Source organism: Triticum urartu, chromosome 4A (genome assembly GCF_056163025.1).
Source record: "Triticum urartu cultivar PI428250 chromosome 4A, HENAU_Tu73, whole genome shotgun sequence".
NCBI classification, from domain to species: Eukaryota; Viridiplantae; Streptophyta; class Magnoliopsida; order Poales; family Poaceae; genus Triticum; species Triticum urartu.
In genome coordinates this window covers 29,274,777-29,289,366 of record NC_141876.1, presented here as the reverse complement: position 1 = coordinate 29,289,366, position 14,590 = coordinate 29,274,777, and positions in this window count along the sequence as shown.

The following is a 14,590-nucleotide window of genomic DNA, read 5'->3' as shown; positions in this document are numbered from 1 at the left end:
CCGAGGTCTAGGCCTTGCTCTGGATCCTTTCATCAGGGGTTTGATGTTTTATTACGGGCTAGATTTCCATGATCTAGCTCCGGACTCCTTTCTTCATATCACGACATTTATTGTCGTGTGTGAGGCCTTCCTCCGGGTTACCCCTCACTTTGGCCTGTGGCTCAAGTCCTTTGAAGTAAAGCCGAAGATGATCAAGGGGCAACATGCAGCGTGTGGAGGTGCCTCAATATGCAAGATGACGGGAGCTCCATGGCCCAAAGGTTCCATTCCAGAGGTGTCTGAATTATGGCAACAGGAGTGGTTCTACATTACGGCTCCTAGAAGTGCCAAGTGGGCAGCCGCCCCAGTTTTCCGCTCGGGCCCTCCACCACAACTGATGTCATGGATCAGCAGAGGTCTGAGCTGGGGTCCAGCCAAGGACGTGCCTATACTGCAAAGCCGCATTCGAGATCTCTTCAATGGAGATTTTAGTTTGGTTGCGGTAATACAAGTTATGCTGGTTCGTCAAGTCCAGCCTTGCAAACGCCGGCCCCTTCGCTTGTGGGAGTTCAATCCCGAGGGGCCGCGTGTCATTCAAAATTTCCTCGGCCTGACACACGAGGAGATGTACAAGTCATTCTTCGGACCTCAGGTAGAGTGTCTGGAAATCACAGAGGACGTGGGCCTGAGCAGTAACGCATCGCCGAACAGGTAAGGAATCCTCCGGCCGAACATACTATCTCTCACTTGTTATGAAGTTATTTCTGAGAGTTCGCCTTTTGACTAGGACTGGCTGACAAAGGCGAAGTTGATTTGGTGTTCGCCCCTGTCCCTGAGGGTTTGGAGAATCCGGTATTGGAAAAGATGCTCCAGGTCGCACCTTGCCCGGAGCCCTTGAAGGAAGATACTGGGGAGGATAATACGGGCGGACGCGGGCCCCCAACGCTGCCCATTCTAACCGAGGGAGCGAGCGTCTCCATGAAGGAAGACGACCAGAGGAGGAAAAGGACTGCGCCTAGGGATTCGGAAGCCGAAGCTTCCAAACGGGAGAAGAAGTCTCCCACAGAGGGTCCTACCTTGGGGGCTGCTTTTGCCGCACAAAGTCCGCGGGGGGATCAATTCTCCAGCAAGTCGTAAGTGACCCGAAATACTTTAATAGTATAGGTATGCCCTCTTTTCCTTCTGAGAAAATAACCATTGCATTTATTTTTGCAGTTCGGGCCTTAGCCCCTCTCAAATGAGCTCGTCTTCGGGGGATCTTATTCCAGAGATGATGGAGAGTGAAACGCCTCCTCCGGACTCCTCCGCTCCGGAAGCGGGTGACGCCGAAGTGTCATCGCGGAGGGCCTCTCCGAGTCCGGTGAGGCCAGAAGATAATCCCATTGACCCCCGAAGCTCCCATTGTCCGGCTCCTGAAGAGAGCAGACAAAAGGGTCTGGCACCATCTGGTGTGCGATCGGATGTTCTGAGGGAGTTGGTGGGCGAGCGGCCATCTCAGATGAACACTGTGTGCTGATGAATATGGTGATGGAGAGAATCTCGTCCGCCGAAAGCGGATTGCATGAAGCTTTTATGAGTCTACTGACAGGCTTTGAGGTACGTAAAATAATTTATGATAGTCCTGCACATGCTAGATGTGCCTTGTGTAGATAGTAGCCCCTGAGACCCTGGTTGTCGTCAGAAACGACGACGTATAGAGGATCATATTCCTAGGTAATAACCATACTACCTCTACGTGCAGGTGATGGAAGCTCCGGTGGCTAGCCGGACTAGCGAGTTTGCCCATTTAAAATGGCAGTTGGATGCGGCAGACGCCGACATCGAGCTTGTTAACCAAAGGCTTGACGAGGCACATGGTAAGTGTCATTATCTGGTAAACGCCACATAGTAAGAGCAGCATGATGCCAGTATCTTTAATATGTTGTGACTGCAGATGGAGCTGCCACTGTTGAAGCCTTGCGGGCAGAACATGCCCGAGCCAAGGAACAAGCAAGGTTTAGTAATGCGGCTGCTTTGAAGGCGGCCGAAGAGTTGAAAACCGAGAAGGCCGTGCATGGCGAGAGCCAAGATAAGATGGCCAAGATGGCCATAGAATTAAAAGCCGCCGCCGACCGTTGCAGGGTTCTTGAAAAGGAAAACCTAGCGAAGGCATCGGACCTTGAGAAGGCTGCTGCGACGAGAAAAGACATCCGCTCTGCTATGAGGGCGAAGAAGGAGGAGCTGCGGGAAGCTGGGGATATTGTAGCTGGGAAATCCTTTATGTTGCGGAGGAAGTTCGGAGATCCACGGTATGCCTCTCTGGATCGGCTGTGGAGTTCGGAGGATGTGTATACGGATTTGGCGGCGAGCGCTGCCGATGCGGCCAAGTACTTCCAGGGTCAGACGGACCATGAAGTGGACCAGCTGTTTTGGACACAATTCCATTCTCCCGAGCGCCCACTTTCATTGACTGAACAATTAGCCGAATGGGCCGAACTGAATAGGTTGTCCGGACTCGCCATGAGGTCTGTTGTGGATCAGCTATGGCGGGAAAGGCCAAAACCAAACAACTATTTCAGCTTGGTGCAGCAGCTCCTTGACGTGGTGCCGCGCATTAATGCGGTGAAGAGGTCAGCATGCATAGAGGGCTCACGGATGGCCTTTGCCCGTGTTAAAGCATACTGGGCGGAGATGGATGCTACCACTGTTGCAGCGCGGGATTCGGCCATAGGTCGAATGGCTGCTGAGCACTACTTTGAAGAAGTTCTTGAGGGTGCTCGTTTGATAGAGACCCAGTGCTCAAAAAAATTATGTTTGAGTGATATGTAATCTCATTGTAATCGAAATGCTTTTATACATTTTTATAAGGCTATTTTTATACTTTTGCCTGAAAGTAATATGATGCCTCCTGGGCGGCCGTTTATGTATACATGTGTATAACCTGAAAGATTGCAGTCGTCGGCTTCGACCCCCATGCATATAAGCGGAGGTGCTCGCAAAAAACACGCGTTCACACTTAACCCAACGTCTTGGTCCTATTAAGGAGGTGATAGCGGAGTGAGCGAGGCAACCGGACTATAATGCTTTAACACTTTCACTTAGCCATAGGAGTTTGACAGTGGGGCTACTAGATAGCCCCTGGTGGCTCCGCACTCTCCCGATCCTGGGGTGCGTACATGCCTGGCCGGAAAACGGCCCTTCGTTAAGGCGGAGGAATTCTAACATTCCAACAGGTCATCGAGTGGTTGACCAGTCTCATGCTATATCATGGCAGTCAGTTTTTGGCTTTCTCTACTTAGGTGCTCGTCCGGATGAACCAGGGCACAATCGCAGTAGTTCTCCTGGTGCTACCTTAGCCGGTAAAGCGGAACGTAAGGCACCAAAACACAGGAGCCAGGAAAACCCAATATTTGACCAAAGACAATGATTCGGAGCTGATGCATATAGGGCCAAACTCGCGACACCGAACACTCCCGAAGGTATTCGGTCTTTGTGGTGTAAACCGGGCCTAAATAATGGCTTTTGTAAGAAGCCCCTTGTGTCCAGGTACGTGCATTTTTCTGGCGTGGCCACATGCCAAGACATCAGCATCCTTCTGAATGGTGGATATGTATCAACAAGAGACAGTAAAAAAGGTTTATGTAGGGTCTTAATCTAAAAAGAATCCTTGGGGCGGGTCCCTGCTGCACGTCTGCGCCTGTGTCTCCGTTGTGCCGTATCCTGGACGGGTGTAGCACGATGATCGTCTGTAAAAGAGAGGAATTTAGGTGAAAAAGTTGTCATGCAAAAAAGGATAGTTTTTTAAAGAAACCATGTATAATTCAAGATGGGAAGAAATTGCCACTTGTCTGTGCGCGTTGAGCCCCTTGAATTGACAAATAGGGGTGTGGCAATTTATTCGGTATAAATAGTGGCGCCGGACTTGATTAGTTGTGTCTGAGGTCTTGACGACCTATTGGATGCTTTCGCTGGTCCGGGCGCCTTTAGTGTGCGGCTGCCAAGGCAGCTGCACTTTCTTCGGCGCGCAGAGATCGCTTGATATTTCCTTTCACTGAAATGATGCCACGTGGACCGGGCATCTTGAGTGTAAGGGAAGCATAGTGTGGTATTGCATTAAAGCGAGCGAAAGCTTCGCGTCTGAGCAGTGCTTGATAGCCACTTTGGAACAGAGCGATGTGGGAGGTTAAATGCTCGCGACGGAAGTTATCGGGGGAGCCGAATATAACTTGTAGTAGGAGGGAGCCCGTACAACGAGCCCCTGGGCCTGGCGTTACTCCTTTAAAGGTAGTATTGCTATGGCGAATTTTTGTTGGGTCTAACCCCATCCCGCGGATTGTATCCTGATATATTAGGTTTAGACTGCTGCCACCGTCCATCAAGACTCGTGTGAAGTGATATCCGCCAATTACTGGGTCTAATACCAGGGCAGCCCATCCTGCATGTTGGATGCTTGCTGAGTAATCGCGATGGTCGAAAGTGATCGATTGAGACGACCAGCGACAGGACTTCGCGGTGATAGGCACTTGGGTATATTTTCCTGGGAGTGCCGCGTTGTTTTTTCCCTTGATCACGTGTAACACGTTTACTATTTTGACTTCTGGTGGAAATTTCTTTTTTCCCCCAGTGTCTTGCTTGGGAGGCTCGTCCTCGTCTTCACTTGGTGTATCCTCCCCCTTGTGTATGGCGTTGAGCTTGCCGGACTGCTTGAAGACCCAACATTCTCTGTGGGTATGATTAGCCGGTTTACCAGGGGTACTATGGATCTGACATACTTGGTCCAGAATTTTGTTGAGGCTGGACAATTCAACCCTGGTGCCTTTAGAGGGTGGCTTTTGCTGACCTGGCCGAGAGCTTTTGAATCCGGCGTTTACTGTCGTGCCCTTCGTGCTGTCTTCTTTATTCCGGCGTTTGTTATTGCTGTTGCGCCGTGATTTCCCGTTTCCATCTCTAACTTCAGATGTACTGGGGTCGCTGGTGCTGCATATGGCTAGACAGCTATCCTCACCCGCGCAAAAGCAGGTCATGAGGTTTGTTAATGCGGCCATCATTCTCGGCTTATTTTGGCTGAGGTGTCTGGCGAGCCATTCGTCACAGACGCTATGCTTAAAAGCTGCCAAGGCTTCGGCGTCCGGGCAGTCGACAATCTGGTTCTTTTTAGTAAGAAACCTGTTCCAAAGCTTTCGGGCTGACTCTACGGGCTGTTGAGTTATATGACTCAAATCGTCCGCATCCGGAGGTCGGACATAAGTCCCTTGAAAATTTGCCCGAAAGGCGTCTCCGAGCTCTTCCCAACTTCCAATGGAGCTTTCAGGGAGGCCTTTAAGCTAGTGACGAGCTGGCCCTTTGAGTTTGAGGGGTAAGTACTTGATGGCGTGGAGATCATCTCCTCGAGCCATATGGATATGAAGGATGTAGTCCTCAATCCAGACCCCAGGGTCTGTTGTTCCGTCGTATGCCTCTATGTTTACGGGTTTGAATCCCTCTGGAAATTCATGGTCCAGCACCTCATCGGTGAAACATAGGGGGTGTGCGGCACCCCTGTAGCTGGGTGTACTGTGTTGTTCGGATGTTTGTTGTGTTGTATTGTATGCTGGGGCGCGCTTGCGTGGTCCATAGATGGATCTTGTTGCGCCATCCTTTGGGTGTGAGCCCTCGCATGGGTCGTGTGTTGTATTTTGAGTGGCGTTGTATGCCGCTATGTGTTGGTAGAGGGGTCGTCTATCCGGCCAGGTGGCTGCTTTGATATTTGGTTGTGGGGGGTCTGAGGCCTCCTCATCGAATTCAGGTAGCAGCTTCCGCTTTGGGTAGCTCTTGGAGGGGCGATTGTCGCCGTACCTCGCTGCTGTGTTGAGTATTTTACTCCATCTGAATTGGAGTGTGTCTTGCGCAGCCTTGAGCCTTTGCTTCTACTTTTTAAGACTCCTCGCGGTGGCAACAAGCCTTTTACGGGCATTCTGCTGCTCCGGGTGCCTGTTCGGCATTATGTCATCCGAACTATTATCCTTGATAGAATTTTTTTGTTCGGTTTGATTATCCGGATTGCCGTTGTCCGGCAGCGGTTCGCCATGCTCCAGCGCTGGGTCTATGTGATCGTTATTTCTGTCGAGGCGGGATTTGGGGCGGCGCTTGCGTCGCCGCTTTGACTGCTTCTCAAGGGAACAAGCCTTCGGTGCGTCCTTCCGCTCCTCGTTGTCATCTTTTGGTGTGTCCACCATGTATACGTCATATGACGAGGTAGCTTTCTCGGGCCCAATAGGCGCTGGTTCTTCATTGTCTCTTTCATCGGCATCCATACCGTCGATGTCTTCGGAGTCGAAGTCAAGCATGTCGGTTAAATCGTCGACAGTGGCTACAAAGTGGGTGGTGGGTGGGCTTTGAATTTCTTCATCGTCCGTATTCCAACCTTGCTGACCGTAGTCCGGCCAGGGCTCTCCTGATAAAGAGAGAGACTTTAGTGTCTTCACAATATCGCCAAAAGGCGAGTGCTGAAAGACGTCCGCGATAGTAAACTTCATGCTCGGCGCCCAATCGGATTTGATCGACAGGGGCGCGGAGGGTTCGGAGTCCTTGGAGTCACGAGTCTCGCGGAGTGCGGGGATGGTGTTCGGCTCGATCGCCGTTGGGATCGCAGCCCCCGAGGCGGCGTCCAACCACCCATCCTCGACCGGCGCAGTTGGCTCTGAATTAAGGGTCGAAGCCGATGCGGGTGCAGCCTCCAGGACACTGTTCGGCGGCGGAGCTAGATCACGCTCATCGTGGCAGTGCGGCGCGCTCAGCAGTGGATCGAATCCATTGAGGATCAAATCCCGCCGATGTCAGCCGTGTAGTTTAAACTTCCAAATCTGACCTGACGGCCAGGGGCGTAGCTTTCGATCTGCTCCAGATGGCCAAGTGAATTGGCCCGCAGTGCGAAGCCGCCGAAGACGAAGATCTGTCCGGGGAGGAAGGTCTCACCCTGGATTGCATCGCTATTGATGATCGTAGGAGCCATCAAGCCTAGCGGCGACGACACAGAGGAACTCTCAATGAAAGCACCAATGTAGGTGTCAAAACCGGCGGATCTCGGGTAGGGGGTCCCGAACTATGCGTCTAGGCCGGATGGTAACAGGAGGCAAGGGACACGAAGTTTTACCCAGGTTCGGGCCCTCTTGATGGAGGTAAAACCCTATGTCCTGCTTGATTAATATTGATGATATGGGTAGTACAAGAGTAGATCTACCACGAGATCGGAGAGGCTAAACCCTAGAAGCTAGCCTATGGTATGATTGTTGTTCTGTATGTTGTCCTACGGACTAAAACCCTCCGGTTTATATAGACACCGGAGAGGGTTAGGGTTACACAAAGTCGGTTACAATGGTAGGAGATCTGCATATCCGTATCGCCAAGCTTGCCTTCCACGCCAAGGAAAGTCCCTTCCAGACACGGGACGAAGTCTTCAATCTTGTATCTTCATAGTCCAGGAGTCCGGCTGAAGGTATAGTCCGGCCATCCGGACACCCCCTAATCCAGGACTCCCTCAGGCCCCCTGAGGCTCCACCAACGTCAACTCCAACTCTATATATTCACGTTCGGGGAGAAAAAAAATCGGAGAGAAGGATTCATCACGTTTTATGATACGAAGCCGCCGCCAAGCCCTAATCTCTCTCGGGAGGGCTGGTCTGGAGTCCGTTCGGGGCTCCGGAGAGGAGTATCCGTCGCCATCGTCATCATCAACCTTCCTCCATCACCAATTTCATGATGCTCACCGCCGTGCGTGAGTAATTCCATCGTAGGCTTGCTGGACGGTGATGGGTTGGATGAGATTTACCATGTAATCGAGTTAGTTTTGTTAGGGTTTGATCCCTAGTATCCATTATGTTCTGAGATTGATGTTGCTATGACTTTGCTATGCTTAATGCTTGTCACTAGGGCCCGAGTGCCATGATTCAGATTTGAACCTATTATGTTTTCATTAATATATGTGAGTTCTTGATCCTATTTTGCAAGTCAATAGTCACCTACTATGTGTTATGATCCGGTAACCCAGAAGTGACAATAATCGGGACCACTCCCGGTGATGACTATAGTTTGAGGAGTTCATGTATTCACTAAGTGTTAATGCTTTGGTCCGGTACTCTATTAAAAGGAGGCCTTAATATCCCTTAGTTTCCAATAGGACCCCGCTGCCACGGGAGGGTAGGACAAAAGATGTCATGCAAGTTCTTTTCCATAAGAACCTATGACTATATTCGGAATACATGTCTGCATTACATTGATGAACTGGAGCTAGTTCTGTGTCACTGTATGTTATGACCGTTGCATGAGGAATCACATCCGACATAATTATCCATCATTGATCCATTGCCAACGAGCTTTTCACATATTGATCTTTGCTTAGTTACTTTTCCACTGCCACGGTTACAATTACTACAAAACTGCTACTGTTACTTTTGCCACCGTTACCGCTACTTCCATCTTGCTTTGCTACTAAATACTTTGCTGCAGATATTAAGTCTTTCAGACGCGGTTGAATTGACAACTCAACTGTTAATACTTGAGAATATTCTTTGCCCCTCCTTGTGTCGAATCAATAAATTTGGGTTGAATACTCTACCCTCGAAAACTGTTGCGATTCCCTATACTTGTGGGTTATCAAGACTATTTTCTGGCGCTGTTGCCGGGGAGCATAGCTCTATTCTTTGAGTCACTTGGGATTTATGTCTGCTGATCACTATGAGGAACTTGAAAGATGAAAGAACTAAGATTTTTCCCTCAACTACGAGGGGAGGTAAGGAACTGCCATCTAGATCTGCACTTGATTCACCTTCTATGAGGAACTTGCGACACCTACTCATGCTATTCATTCTGATATGTCGCATGTTATTGATGATGCCACTTCTACTTTGCATGATACTTATGATGAAACTACTTCTATGCTTGATAATATTGTGCCATTAGGTGAATTTCTTGATGAACAACTTGCTAGGTTAAAGAGAATGAAATTATTGAAACTGATAATATTGATGAAAGTGATGATGAAGAATCTCCCCCTAGATATGAATTGCCTGATGTGCCTGAGGGTTATGTCATGGATGAAGAAACTGCTAGAGATCTTTTAGCTTGCAAAGATAGATATGATCTTAAGAAACTGTTAGCTAAGCTGAAAGAAAAATCTTTGAATGCTAGAATGAAATATGACCCTTCTTTTGCTACTTCACCTATCTGTATTTCTGATAAGGATTATGATTTCTCTGTCGATCCTAAGATAATTACTTTGGTTGAATCTGATCCTTTTTATGGCTATGAATCTGAAACTGTTGTGGCACATCTTACTAAATTGAATGATATAGCCACCCTATTCACTAATGAGGAAAAAAATCGTTACTACTATATCCTTAAGTTATTTCCATTCTCACTAAAGGGTGATGCTAAAATATGGTTTAATTCTCTTAATCCTGGTTGTGTGCGTAGTCCCCAGGATATGATTTATTATTTCTCTGCTAAATATTTCCACACTCATAAGAAACAAGCTGCCTTAAGGGAAATATATAATTTTGTGCAAATTGAAGAAAAGAGTCTCTCACAAGCTTGGGGGAGGCTTCTTCGATTACTCAATGCTTTGCCTGATCATCCTCTCAAGAAAAATGAAATACTTGATATCTTTTATAATGGACTAACCGATGCTTACAGAGACCACCTGGATAGTTGTGCTGGTTGTGTTTTTAGGGAAAGAATTGTTGATGAAGCTGAATTGCTATTGAATAAGACTGATATAAACCATGTTTCGATATAAACTTGCATTCAAATATTTAAATTGGAGAACATGTTGTCTGCAATCCACGCATGAACGGATATATGCGTATATCAAACAAGTTCATTAATTTAATTTGACTTTCAACATGTTCATGGAGTACTATAATACTGTACAACATGCTACTCAATTGAGGTGTTCAATTTTGGATTTAGTTCACTATTTTGACCTGGTGAACAAGCTATTTCATTGAATTGAGATATTTCATTTTGGGTTTGATTCCCGTTTTTGAGTGGGTCAACTATTTGTCATATAGTAAATCGCTAGCAACGAGCATGTAAAAACACATTACTCCCGAGCATCATCTCTCCATCTAAAAAAGAAGTGGCAAGCTAATATTTCAAAATTTGATTTGAATCGACTTGTTAAGGTAGACGTGGATGCTCGTTCTCCCAAAATTTGAATGAACTGTTAAACATCCTCTGTTCAGTGGAATTCGCCCGAGCAAATAAATGGGAGACACGAAATTACCGTCCTATGTGGGACATGCATCAATTGGCCCGTTGTACATCGAGGGTAGGTTCGTAACTTCATCCAAGCGCGCCTTCTCCTCGGCCGAAATGACATGTGCCGAATAATTCATAAACCATGGTCGGCAAAACACGCTCTCCTCGCCTGAAATAGCTCGCGCCCACTATTTAAAAACACGCTCTCCTCGCCCGAAATCGCTCGCGCCCACTATATTTCAAAACACGCCCTCCTTGCCCGAAATCGCTCCCGCCCACTATTTGGGGAGAAGCAAAGTTACTCTACTATCCCCGACCCTCAGTACACAGACCCAAGCCGAGAAGCCTAAAGGCAGGGGTAGAACTGTAACTCCCCCTCACATTTCAGACAAATGCGTCCGTAAAACATGGTTCCACTCCCCTCCCAATCCCCCCCATTCATACCTCGTGGGCGCCAAATCACCTTCTCCCCGGAAGCTCCCTTCTCCCGAGCCATGAAACCTCAGCCCCTCCTCCATGGCGCCCCCACCGCACCAATTTCACAGCCGCCCTCCTCCCTAATGCCGGAGACGCTGTCCATTTGCCGTCGTGCACTAGGCCGTGTGCTTCTTACTCCGTGCTGTTGGAGCTGCCTCGACGACGGCCGCGTGAACCGTACCGGAGCCGATTCACCCCCGCCGTTGTTCATGGCGCCAGAGTGGCTCCAACTTCGGATCCGTCCAGAGTCCTGGTGCTTCTTCCCCGTAGCCGTCGACTGTCGTGACATCGTTGTTTCCCTGCCGCCGGTCGCCACCGCAACTACGCCGGCCTCACTGACTCGGCAGCTGGACCTGCCTACTTCACCATGCCGCCAGATAGGTCACATCCTCATCTCAAATAACTTTATTTAGGCGTCAGTTGTATGAATTTTTATTCTGGGCCAATTGATTCCCAATGGGAAGAAGCACCCCTCGAGGCGGCGGAGCTCCTAGGCTGCCGGTTGGCTGGTGTCTAACGTAAGGGTGGGGGCCGCAAGTTTGCCGTTGCCAGAAGAATGGAGCGGGAGTATATTAGTATTAATCTTAAAGAACAAGGTGATGGGGGGAGGTGTTCATAGTTGTACTAATTACCGTGGAATTAATCTGGTGAGATGTAGAATGAAGCTATGGGAGAGAGTCATTGAGCACCGCTTAAGAAGAATGACAAGCGTGACCAAAAATCACTTTGGTTTCATGCATGGGAGGTCGACCATGGAAGCCATTTTGTTGGTATAGTACGACAACTTATGGAGAGATACAATGAGCAAAAGAAAGACTTGCATATGGTGTTCATTGACTTGGAGAAGGCCTACGATAAGATACCACGGAATGTCATGTGGTGGGCCTTGGAGAAACACAAAGTCCCAGCAAAGTACATTACTTGAGGAAATATGCCCTAGAGGCACTAATAAAGTTGTTATTTTATATTTCCTTATATCATGATAAATGTTTATTATTCATGCTAGAATTGTATTAACCGGAAACTTGATACATGTGTGGATACATAGACAAAACACTGTGTCCCTAATGAGCCTCTACTAGACTAGCTCGTTAATCAAAGATGGTTAAGTTTCCTAACCATAGACATGTGTTTCATTTGATGAACGGGATCACATCATTAGAAGAATGATGTGATGGACAAGACCCATCCGTTAGCTTAGCATATTGATCCTTCAGTTTTATTGCTACTGGTTTCGTCATGTCATATACACATTCCTTTGACTAGGAGATTATGCAACTCCCAGATACCGGAGGAATACCTTGTGTGCTATCGAATGTCACAACGTCATTGGGTGATTATAAAGATGCTCTACAGGTATCTCCAAAGGTGTTTGTTGAGTTGGCATAGATCGAGATTAGGATTTGTCACTCCGAGTATCGGAGAGGTATCTTTGGGCCCTCTTGGTAATGCACATCATAAGAAGCCTTACAAAGCAATGTGACTAATAAGTTAGTTGCGGGATGATGTATTACGGAACGAGTAAAGAGACTTGCCGGTAACGAGATTGAACTAGGTATGAAGATACCGATGATCGAGTCTCGGGCAAGTAACATACCGATGACAAAGGGAATAACGTATGTTGTCATTACGGTATGATCGATAAAGATCTTCATAGAATATGTGGGAACCAATATGAGCATCCAGGTTCTACTAATGGTTATTGACGAGAGAGGTGTCTCGGCCATGTCTACATAGTTCTCGAACACGTAGGGTCTGCATGCTTAACGTTTGATGACGATTTTGTATTATATGAGTTATGTGATTTGGTGACCGAATATTGTTTGGAATCCCGGATGAGATCACGGAAATGACTATGAGTCTCTAAATGGTCGAGAGGTAAAGATTCATATATAGGACGATGATATTCGGACACCAGAAGTGTTTCGGGGTGTACCGGGTACATATCGGAGTACCGGGGGGTTACCGAAACCCCGCCCGGGGGATTAATGGGCCTTATGGGCCATAGGAGGGGAACACACTAGCCCATAAGGGGTGGTGCCCCCCCTAAGGAAGGAGGCCGAATAGGAGAAGGAGGAGGGGGTTCGCCCCCCCCTCTTTCCTTCCTCCCCCCTCTCTTCCCTTTTCCCCCCTTCGGTAAAAGGAAAGGGGGGCCAAATTGGACTAGGGCCCCAAGTAGGATTCCCCCTACTTGGGGCGCCCCAAGTAGGATTCCCCCTACTTGGGGCGCCCCAAGGCAGCCCCCTCCCCCTCCCACCTATATATACGTGGGGAAGGGGCGCCTAGAACACACACCAACAATTGTTAGCCATGTGCGGCGCCCCCCTCCACAGTTTACGCCTCTGGTCATATCTTCTAGTGCTTAGGCGAAGCCCTGCGCGGATCACTTCACCATCACCATCACCACACCATTGTGCTGACGAAACTCTTCCTCGACACTTTGCTGGATCAAGAGTTTGAGGAGTGTCATCGAGCTGAACGTGTGCAGAACTCAAAGGTGTCGTACGTTCGGTGCTTGATCAGTCGGAACGAGAAGAAGTTCGAATACATCAAATGCTTCCGCTTTTGGTGTACGAGGGTACGTGGACACATTTCCCCCCTCTCGTTGCTATGCATCTCCTAGATAGATCTTGCGTGAGCGTAAGAATTTTTTTGAAATTGCATGCTACGTTTCCCAACAATTACCCTCATCAAGGACGTGTACGATAATGTTGTGACAAGTGTTCGAACAAGTGATGTTGACATTGATGACTTCCCAATTAAGATAGGACTACATCAAGGGTCAGCTTTGAGTCCTTATGTTTTTGCCTTGATGATGCATGAGGTCACAAGGGATATACAAGGAGATATTCCATGGTGTATGCTCTTTGCGGATGATGTGGTGCTAGTTGACGATAGTCGGGCGGGGGTAAATAGGAAGTTAGAGTTATGGAGACATGCCTTGTAATCGAAAGGGTTTAGGCTTAGTAGAACTAAAACCGAGTACATGGTTTGCGGTTTCAGTACTACTATGTGTGAGGAGGAGGAGGTTAGCCTTGATGGGTAGGTGGTGCCTCAGAAGGACACCTTACGATATTTGGGGTCAATGCTGCAGGAGGATGAGGGCATTGATGAAGATGTGAACCGTCGAATCAAAGTCGGATGGATGAAGTGGCACCAATCTTCTGGCATTCTCTGTGACAAGAGAGTGCCACAAAAGCTAATAGGCAAGTTCTATAGGACGGGGGTTTAACCTGCAATGTTGTATGGCGCTGAGTGTTGGCTGACTAAAAGGCGGCATGTTCAACAGTTAGGTGTGGCGGAGATGTGTATGTTGAGATGGATGTGTGGCCACATGAGAAAGGATCAAGTACGAAATGACGATATACGAGATAGAGTTGGGGTAGCACCAATTGAAGAGAAGCTTGTCCAACATCGTCTGAGATGGTTTGGGAATATTCAGCACAAGCTTCTAGAAGCTCTAGTGCATAGTGAACAGCTAAAGTGTGCGGAGAATATCAAGAGAGGTCGGGGTAGACCGAATTTGACATGGGAGGAGTCCGTTAAGAGAGACCTGAAGGATTGAAGTATCACCAAAGAACAAGCTATGGATAGGGGTGCGTGGAATCTTGCTATCCATGTGCCAGAGCCATGAGTTGGTTGCGAGATCTTATGGGTTTCACCTCTAGCCTACCCCAACTTTTTTGGCACTAAAGGCTTTTTTTTGTTGTTTGTTGTATGGGTCTTCTAGTGTATTGCTCTGTCCTTAACATTTGTTAGGTATAATGAAATTCCGTAAGTGTTTCTTCCAAAAAATGATGTTTTTTTGGATTTTCATGAACCCTAATACTTTTTTCATCCTTAGTTTGCTGATACCCAAAATGCGGCAGTAAAAAATATATGTTGATTTGTATGTTATGCCATTCCTAAATCCTATAGT